This window comes from Penaeus vannamei, chromosome 38, assembly GCF_042767895.1.
Source record: "Penaeus vannamei isolate JL-2024 chromosome 38, ASM4276789v1, whole genome shotgun sequence".
Lineage (NCBI taxonomy): Eukaryota > Metazoa > Arthropoda > Malacostraca > Decapoda > Penaeidae > Penaeus > Penaeus vannamei.
Window position 1 is genome coordinate 21,860,361 of NC_091586.1, and position 10,000 is coordinate 21,870,360.

Here is a 10,000-nt window from a genome sequence, read left to right on the forward strand (position 1 = left end):
GGGAGTCTATTCTATAAGGCAGAGCGCGAAAATGAGTAATAAAGAAGTGAGTAATTTGGAGGAGTTTTCTGTGGGGCAGAGCGCGAAAATGAGTACTGAATAAGAGAGTAATTTGGAAGTGTTCTGTGAGGCAGAGCGCGAAAATGAGTATTGAATAAGTGAGTAATTTGGGAGAGCAGAGCGTGAAAATGGGCAATTTCGAGGAGTATGCTGTGGGGCAGAGCGTGAAAATGAGTAATAAAGAAGTGACTAATTTGGAGGAGTATGCTGTGGGGCAGAGCGCGAAAATGAGTATTGAATGAGTAATTTGGAAGAGTGTTCTGTGGGGCAGAGCGCGAAAATGAGTAATAAAGAAGTGAGTAATATGGAGGAGTTTTCTGTGGGGCAGAGCGCGAAAATGAGTATTGAATGAGTAATTAGGGAGTCTATTCTATAAGGCAGAGCGCGAAAATTAGTAATAAAGAAGTGAGTAATTTGGAGGAGTTTTTTGTGGGTCGGAGCGCGAAAATGAGTACTGAATAAGTGAGTAATTTGGAAGAGTGTTCTGTGAGGCAGAGCGCGAAAATGAGTATTGAATAAGTGAGTAATTTGGGAGAGCAGAGCGTGAAAATGGGCAATTTCGAGGAGTATGCTGTGCGGCAGAGCTCGAAAAGGGGTAATGAATAAGTGAGTAATTTGGAAGTTTCCTGTGGGGCAGAGCGCGAAAATGAGTATTGAATGAGTATTTTGGAAGAGTTTTCTGTGGGGCAGAACGCGAAAATGAGTATTGAATAAGTGAGTAATTTGGGAGAGCATCCTGTGGGGTAGAGCGCAAAAATGAGTAATATATGAGTAATTTCGAGGAGTATGCTGTTGGGCAGAGCGCGAAAATGAGTATTGAATGAGTTAGTAATTTGGAAGAGTATTCTGTTGGCCTAAGTGCGAAAAGGAGTAATAAAGAAGTGAGTAATTTGGAAGAGTTTTCTGTTGGCCAAAGCGCGGAAATGGGTAATATATATAGGTAATTTCGAGGAGTATGCTGTGGGGCAGAGCGCGAAAATGAGTCTTGAATAAGTGAGTAATTTGGAAGAGCGTTCTGTGGGGCACAGCGCGAAAATAAGGGAATAGGAGTAATTTAGGAGAGTATTCTGTGCGAAAATGAGTGATGATTAAGAGTAATTTTGGGGAGTATTTTGTAGGACAGAGCGCGAAAATGAGTAATGAGTGAGTTTGTAATTTGGAAGAGCATTCTGTGGGGGAAGAGCGCGAAAATGAGTATTGAATAAGTGAGTAATTTAGAGGAGTATTCTGTTAGCGCGAAAATGAATAATGAATATTCTGTGAGGCTAAGCGCAAAAATGAGTTATAACTGAGTAATTTTGGGGAGGTACGAGCAGTGAATATGCACAAACGAGTAACATTCTGTGAGCATAAAATATGAAAAAATAGTGATGAGTAACTTCAAGATTATGGAAGCAAATCACGAAATGAGTAAAGAACGAGTATGTGTGGGAATAAAAGAATAATCTGAGGTGCAAGACGCAAAGGTGAGTAAACTGAATAATGAATTAGCGAGACTTGAAAATGTCTTATGGAGGAAAAACACGAAAATGAACAATAAGTGAGTAAGTAAAAGAGTAAGTGACAGGTAAGTCGGATGCACCTTCATTCACAGCCCTTATTGTAAGTGCGAACTATCGGTAAGTGTGTTTGTATAGCGCAAGGAATATGTCTTAGGTTAGGATAACGTGCATGTGTGAATGTGTGAATCGTTATGTAACCAATTATTTCGTTTTTTTTTCTACCGGTGTTATAACAAATAGCATCTCTTGAAGTATTATCGTTGTTATACGATTACTCTGATTTGTATCATTGGTATTGCAGATTATATATATATATATATATATATATATATATATATATATATATATATACATATATATATATATATGTGTGTGTGTGTGTGTGTGTGTGTGTGTGTGTGTGTGTGTGTGTGTGTGTGTGTGTGTGTGTGTGTGTGTGTGTGTGTGTGTGTGTGTGTGTGTGCATATACATATATATGAATATATACATATATACGCATATACACTTATATATATATATATATATATATATATATATATATATATATGTATATATATATATATGTATATATATATATATATATATATATATATATATATATATATATATATATATATATATATATATATATATATATATAACTGCATGGCCAGATTTTAACATATATATAATTTTTGTATGAAAATAACTATTGAAATGACATCCAGCTTCAATCGCACAGGAATTCTTCCCCAAATCTAACAGAACTCTCTATACAGCTTTCACGCCTTTCCGTCTTAAAAACAACCGCGCGAGAAATACAAACCACAAGACCGTTCCTTTAGGCTGAAGCGCAGCGCCGGCGTTCGCGGATCCGCCGCCGCCGCCTGCATGCGACTCTCGGCGGATTCATGGCGCTGGCGAACGCAACACTTGTTAATTACCGGCGGAGTGAACTTTGCCGAAACTCCGCGTGGAAGTGCAAGTGGAGAGCGCGCTTCCCCCGTTGTAATAACTGCCACTTTGGGAAGCTGGGTCGATCAAAGTGATATTAAGACACTTTGGCGAAAACTTTTGGAAGTCGGGACGTCGCCAATTAACGCTTCGGCTGTAAATGTTGGAGCGAATTGTTTCGTCGAGTGATCTGATATGCAGAGAAGTGATTTAGGGAAGTGTGTTGATTGGTATGATTCCGAGACCGATTTGTGGTTTGTGTATTTTTATCATAGATTCTTGTGTGTGGTTTCTGGGTGGTGATGTGGAGACGCGATGTGAACTTTTTTTTTCCTTCTTTCCGAATTGAGAATAATAAAAACAGAAAAGGAAAAGAGAGATTGGATATTGCATCGAGTCTCTTTGAATGACATAGATGAATATAAAGAGCTGATTTTTACGCATATATATGTATATAATTGTATATATGTATATATTTATACATATCTATAAGTGCATATGCATACGCTGCTTCCGCTATAATTTTTGTCCCCCCAAAATTTATTTCTGGTAAAAAAAAAAAAATTATATTCATCAGAAACGCAGCTGCATTTATTTCAATGCGTCGCAGAAAGCAGCATCCGTCTTTTTATCAAATCACTTCCCGATTACTTGCAAAAATACCCAAGTCGACATATTATTTTAAGTAAGCGGGGCGGACACAAACTACAGTCGACATTCGTATAAGGTGAATAAGTAATTATCTAAAAAGAAAAATATATTGTACGTAATTACAGTTGCAGTGATTTGTGTAAGTAAAGACAAAAAATACAAAAGTAGCCACTTTGATATCGAAATATTTTTCCTGCTTTGTGTTTTGTTATCTCATTCGATGTTAGTGAAATTAAGTTCATCTGTGTATTTCCATATCGTATCAGAATTATTTTCTTTTCTTTTTTGGTATATTTTTTGAAAAGGGAATAGCAAGGCGCGAAAGAGACCATTACTATAGTAGATACCTATTTTTGTCTAAATTTACGTTTTTTTATTTATTTATTATTTATTTATTTATTTTTGGCACGTATTTTTGTCTAAATTTACGTTTTTTTTATTCATTTACTCATTTATTTACGGCAAAATTGCGTCTAGATTTACGTCACTTAAGGGTATTCATCGATCGAAACTAAAATTTGATATAAGCTATTTGTGTTTGCTACTATTCATTTATTAGAACGAAGAAATTTGTTAACGTGTATCTTTTAACGGAGCTTTATAAATACTTCGTTTATTAAAACTGTACACTTTATTTTTTTCGTTTGTGTTGTATCTTTATAGGATCCCTGAAAATAACAATATGATCATATTTGAATTTCAGACTTTCTTGAATTCCGTTAACACAAAACGGTCGCTCATAAAACGAAGGAAATGCTTTCGTGTTTTCTAAAATACCGAAGCCGAGTCCAAAATCCGCGTAGACCATAAGAACATAAAATAAAAAACATGAAACGAAAACAAATGTCTTTCGTTCTCCATCGCGCAATTCTCCCGGAAATTTTAGCGAAAACCGAAGGCGAAATTTCCCGCCATTTCGAAAAGGAAATTTCCCGCCTTCAACTCTCCGCGAGAGAGAAAAAAACATCTCAAGCACAACAATTACGAATATCCTTATTACCTTCCTTACTTTTTTCTTCTTTGTTTTGCTCTCTCCGTCTTTATCTTACTTTCTCTCTCTTTCTCTTTCTTAATTTATCGAATAATTATTACCTTTTATCGCCTTCCTCGAGCACCGACACTAACCCCCTCTCTCGGCCAACCTCCGCACTATCACGTAATCCCACCCGCATTTAATCGCACTTTCCCGCGCTTTTCCGGAGATCATTTCGCAAAAGGAATCCAGGACAGAAGGCATTCGGACGCGCTAATAAACTGTTCGATTTTGCGGAATCCTCCCAATGAGTCGTTTATATGAGGCCTCATTTCCTCACTTGGCTGGAAATTGAGTATATGCAAATGTTGAAACAAGTTCTACGTCTGCCATTGTTGCAAGGGCTGTTGTTTATGCTATGCGGCGCTGCATAATGTGATGAGTGATGCAGCGCGCGGTATGCTGAGCGTAGATAGAGTAGTGTAGTAGTAGTAGTAGAAATAGTAGACGTAGTAGTAGTAGAAATAGGAGAAGTAGTAGAAATAGGAGAAGTAGTAGTAGTAGCAGTAGTATGAGTAGTAAATTGTAAAAAGTTGTAGTAATTTAGTAGTAGTAGTAGTATGAGTAGTGCATTGTAAGAAGTAATAGTAGTAGCAGTAGTAGTAGTAGTAGCAGCAGTATATGAGTAGTAAATTGTAAAAAGTAGTAGTAGTTTAGAAGTAGTAGTAGTAGTAGTAGTAGCAGTAGTATGAGAAGTAAATTGTAAAAAAGTAGTAGTAATTTAGTAGTAGTACTAGTAGTAGTAGCAGTAGTATAAGTAGTAAATTTTAAAAAGTAATAGTAATTTAGTAGTAGTAGTAGTAGCATTATTATGAGTATTAAATTGTAGAAAGTAGTAGTAGTAGTAGCAGCAGTAGTACGAGTAGCGAGTTGTGTTGCTTCTGTTGTTGTTTAGCCTAAGCAGCGGCGGCGGCGGTAGCACATTTGTAGTAATGGCGTCAATAAGTTGTATTAATGACAAGAGGGAACGTCATTTTCGATTTTTAAGTACTCATTATATATTTAGTTCGATGCGCTGGACACGTTATAGCTTATTAATGATCGCATAAATGCTGTCCGTTTCTCTCTGCACTTAAGTATATGTTCGACTGTATGGCTGTCCGATCAGGAGGTTTCTGGTGATTTTCTCTCTCTCAGTCTGTCTCTTTCTTTTCTTTTTTTCTTTCTTTGAGGATCGTTCTTTCGTTGTTTCTCTCTCTCTTTCTTTTTTTTCTTTCTCTCGCTCTGTCTGTCTGTCTCTCTCTTTCTTTCTCTCTCTCTCTTTCTTTCTCTCTCACTCTCACTCTCACTCTCACTCTCACTCTCACTCTCACTCTCACTCTCACTCTCTCTCTCTCTCTCTCTCTCTCTCTCTCTCTCTCTCTCTCTCTCTCTCTCTCTCTCTCTCTCTCTCTCTCTCTCTCTCTCTCTCTCTCTCTCCCTCTCTCCCTCTCTCCCTCTTTATCTCTCTCACTCTCTCTCACTCTCTCTCACTCTCTCTCTCTTTATCTCACACACTCTCTCTCTCTTTCTCTCTTTTTCTCAATCTTTCTTTTTCTCCCTCTTGTTCCCTCACCCAGTTCACATCAATATAACATCCTAAGTAAAAGATTTTTTTATCCTTTCGGAAAGAATAGAAGCCGAAACAGTGATATTTTGCTGAACTATTTTGTCTCTTCTGATCTGCAGTCTCGGAAACAGGAATCTTTTGTATTTCACAACAAAATTCCTCTTTTTGAAAATATACGTAGTTTATTCGCAAACAGACGATTGTCCTGAAATACCAAAATAGATACGAATTAAGTTGGTTCACCGAGTTATCAACATCAAAAAGAAACTTGCAAAGTGGAAATTTCGAGATAACTTGTACTCCCCCCCCCCCCGCCTTTTATTTTTTTTGTGATTAAGGTCGATTTATAATTAGACACGGATGTGGCATATAGGTAGGTTTAGGTTGAGAGCATATGGAATAATGGTATATCATTTTTTGTTTTGTTTTGACGTGTGTTCTGTGCATTCTTTACCCTCTTCTCTCTCCTTCTTTTCTTCTCTTCTTTCTTAGCCTTTTTCTCCTATTCCCCTTCTTTCTTTTTTTCTTTCGTTTCGTATTTTTTCCTTAATTCTTTTCCTTTCCTTCCGTCTCTTCGTCTTTACCCCTTTCCTAATTTTCTCCCACCTTTCCTTTTTTACACTTTCCTTCCCCCTCACCTTTTCCTTTTATATCCCTTTCTTTCCTTCCTTTATTCCCTTCCGTTCCCTTTCCTTTCCTTCCTTCTTCCAGTTCCTTCCTTTCTTTTTTCCCTCCCTCCTTCCTCCTCCTCCTCCTTCTTTTTTAACATTCCTCCCCATTTCCCTTCCTTCTCCAGCTCTTTCCTCCCTTTTTCATTCCTTCTCCCTCCACTTCTCCTCCCTTTTTCCGTCCTTTTCTCCTTCCTTCTTCCTCTCTCCCTGTTTTCTTTCCTTCTCCCCCCTCTTTCCTCTTTTTTTCCCTCCCTTTCCCCAACCTTCTTTCTCTCTCCCTTCCTTCCTTCCCCCTCCTTCCTTTACCCCTAAATCGAAGTTGTGACGTCTTCGCACGAGGAGGAAAAGGTCATAAGGCTCTTTTTGACCTTATCCTACGCCTAGATTCTTGACCTTATAGCACGCCGGCCTTTCGCCACGAAAGTTCAGCGGCGGGAACCGGTGAAGTCTACGCGCTTTTCACGCCACGTTTCAAACCCGACCTCCTCCCTCTCCGTCGTAATGTGGATTTTGGAATGTTTTATTGGGATAGAATGCTGCGCCTCTCTATAGCGAACGCGTCGTTATATCGGGACAGAATGCTGTGTTTGTATAGCGGACACGTCGTTATGTAGGGGTAGAATGTGCTTAATACCGGATGCGTCGTGGCTTGTGTAGGTAAGGTCTCTCTCTCTGTCTGTCTGTCTGCCTGTCTCTGTCTCTGTCTCTGTCTCTGTCTCTGTCTCTGTCTCTGTCTCTGTCTCTGTCTCTGTCTCTGTCTCTGTCTCTGTCTCTGTCTCTGTCTCTGTCTCTGTCTCTCTCTCTCTCTCTCTCTCTCTCTCTCTCTCTCTCTCTCTCTCTCTCTCTCTCTCTATCTCCATCTCTCTTTCGCTATCTCTCTCTCTCTCTCTCAGTCTATCTATCTCCATCTCTCTTTCGCTATCTTTTTCTCAAACCTTCACACATAAGCCTTCTTCCGACCAACCTCACAAATAATTCTTTCGTATTATATTTATATATTTATTTATTTACTTTACATTTCTTGATATAAGAATTATTTCAGCCAATAAACTATTTAATAGCCAATGTCCAACCGCGGAATTGTTTATCTATTTTTAGGTTGATCGTCAAAACACATGAAATTAGCCACACAAAAAAGTTTTTTTGAAAAAAAATTTAATTGTCAATAACATTTTTTTAAGCCAAGGAAAAAGGGATGAGGTTAAGATTTTTTACGTTCGTCACATTAAGAAATTAATCATTACAAAGAGCTAGAAAGCTATTTTTACTTATTTTAAAGAACCTATAGACGAATTAATTAGAAACCGTTGGAAGACTATTTATATTTATTTCAAAGAACCTATTGACTAGAATTAATCAAAAACCGTAAGAAAACTATTCATATTTATTTCAAAGAACCTATCGACTAGAATTAATCAGAAATCGTTAGACAACTATTTATGTTTATTTTAGATATAGACGAAGTAAATTTTTCCTTTCTTAATTTATGTATTTTTTTGTTTGTTTATTATTTTTCATATCAATTGCAGCCATATAACGACCTGCTGTCCACACTAATTATTTAATGAATTCCTTATTTTATTTATTTTATTCCTATTCTTCCTTTCACCTTCTTCTCAATAAAATCAAACTAGATTTCATATCACAAAAACAGTTGTCTTAATAATAACCATATCAGTCAATGAAATAAACTCAAAACTTTTAAACCTTTCCACATTCTGTTTTTCTTTTTTTCCATCATAATAATCACATAAATAAAATTTAAAATTCAAACTTCGAAAACATTTTAGTCACAGTTTATTCTCTTTATTTGATCTCTTTCTTTTTGTTATTTTTAACGTGATTTTTTTCCCTTATTATTTCTTTAACCGTATCACACACAGCGCTAGAATCGACCTTTTCATTTTTTCATCTCGTCAACTAAAAATCTCTATTTTATTATTATTTTCAATTATTTTCTTTTAATCGCAACCGAAATCTCAAAATAGATTACCCATATACAAATTTCCTTTCATCTTTCTTTTGTCTTCTTTCTTTTTATCTCCAAACCATAAGCTGCCGAACGCCCGCCGCCCTCACGCCCGCCCGCCCGCCCGCACCTCACGCCCGCTCAGCCGAAGATAGATGCTCGCCCGGGATGCTTCAGGCCGCCCCAATGCATCATTAATTTTGCTTTGAAATACGCCTTCGTGGGATCAGATTGCTGTCGTTAAATATTTGAGGAATTTTGGACCTTAAGTGGGGGCAAAAAGGCGCGATAGATTTTTTTTGTGGTAGTTGGTTGTGTTGTATTTTTTTTTTTATTATTTTTTTTTTTATTACGCTGTGGTGGTTTATGTGGATGTGCGAGAACCGACCTACTTAAAATTAATTCTACGAACGTGCATACACACCGAAATACACCCCATATATCAGTCTAGACATGCATATCTACGTGTGTGTGCGTGTGCGGGGCCTTGCATAGTTCTAACAAGCCGGCCGTGTGTGTGTCCGTGGGAAATCGCACAGTTCTAACAAACCGTCCGTGTGCGTGTGCGTGTACATGGGGCCTCACGCAGTTCTAACAAACCGGCCGTGTGAATGTACGTGCGTGTGTGGGGCCTTGCACAGTTCTAACAAGCCGTCCGTGTGCGTGTGTGTGGGTCCTCGCACAGTTCTAACAAACCGTCCGTGTGCGTATGTGTGGGTCCTCGCACAGTTCTAACAAACCGTCCGTGTGCGTGTGTGTGGGTCCTCGCACAGTTCTAACAAACCGTCCGTGTGCGTGTGTGTGGGTCCTCGCATAGTTCTAACAAACCGTCCGTGTGCGTGTGTGTGGGTCCTCGCACAGTTCTAACAAACCGTCCGTGTGCGTGTGTGTGGGTCCTCGCATAGTTCTAACAAACCGTCCGTGTGCGTGTGTGTGGGTCCTCGCACAGTTCTAACAAACCGTCCGTGTGCGTGTGTGTGGGTCCTCGCACAGTTCTAACAAACCGTCCGTGTGCGTGTGTGTGGGGCCTTGCACAGTTCTAACAAACTGGCCGTGTGAATGTACGTGCGTGTGTTAGCGCATGTACCTAACGCTGGCCTCTCCTCTGGGAAACTCTCGCTGTTCAAACACTTCTAAGAATCCTGCGCTTCTTCAGCTTCCAAGGACACGGCACTTTTTCTTAAGGCAACACCAAGGAAGGGTTTATCAGTATTAAGAAACCTTTCGATGTGGAGAGGGTTGTGTTAATCTCATTCATTTGTTGAAATTAAGTGGGGTTTTCTAAAGTGGAAATATGCATTTTTCTTTTCTTTTTTTCTTGATATTCAATTTAGCGTTCATAGTTTCTTGTCATAGTCTCTCTCTCTCTCTCTCTCTCTCTCTCTCTCTCTCTCTCTCTCTCTCTCTCTCTCTCTCTCTCTCTCTCTCTCTCTCTCTCTCTCTCTCTCTCCCTCCCTCTCCCTCTCCCTCTCCCTCTCCCTCTCCCTCTCCCCCTCTCCCTCTCCCTCTCCCTCTCCCTCTCCCCCTCTCCCTCTCCTTCTCCCTCTCTCCCTCTCCCTCTCCCTCTCTCTCTCCCTCTCCCTCTCTCCCTCTCTCTCTCCCTCTCCCTCTCTCTCTCCCTCTCCCCCTCT

The 10,000-nt window shown here is 39.1% G+C and overlaps 1 protein-coding gene and 1 long non-coding RNA gene across 2 annotated transcripts in view; one reads left to right on the plus strand and one right to left on the minus strand.

The window, feature by feature from the left end:
- Nucleotides 1-10,000, plus strand: part of LOC138859766 (uncharacterized) — a 115,609-nt gene that overhangs the window by 57,316 nt on the left and 48,293 nt on the right. The window lies entirely within an intron of this gene.
- The window catches only part of LOC113817450 (LIM domain only protein 3), a gene marked incomplete at its 3' end in the record, with an annotated part of 26,556 nt that overhangs the window by 3,737 nt on the left and 12,819 nt on the right, over nt 1-10,000 (minus strand).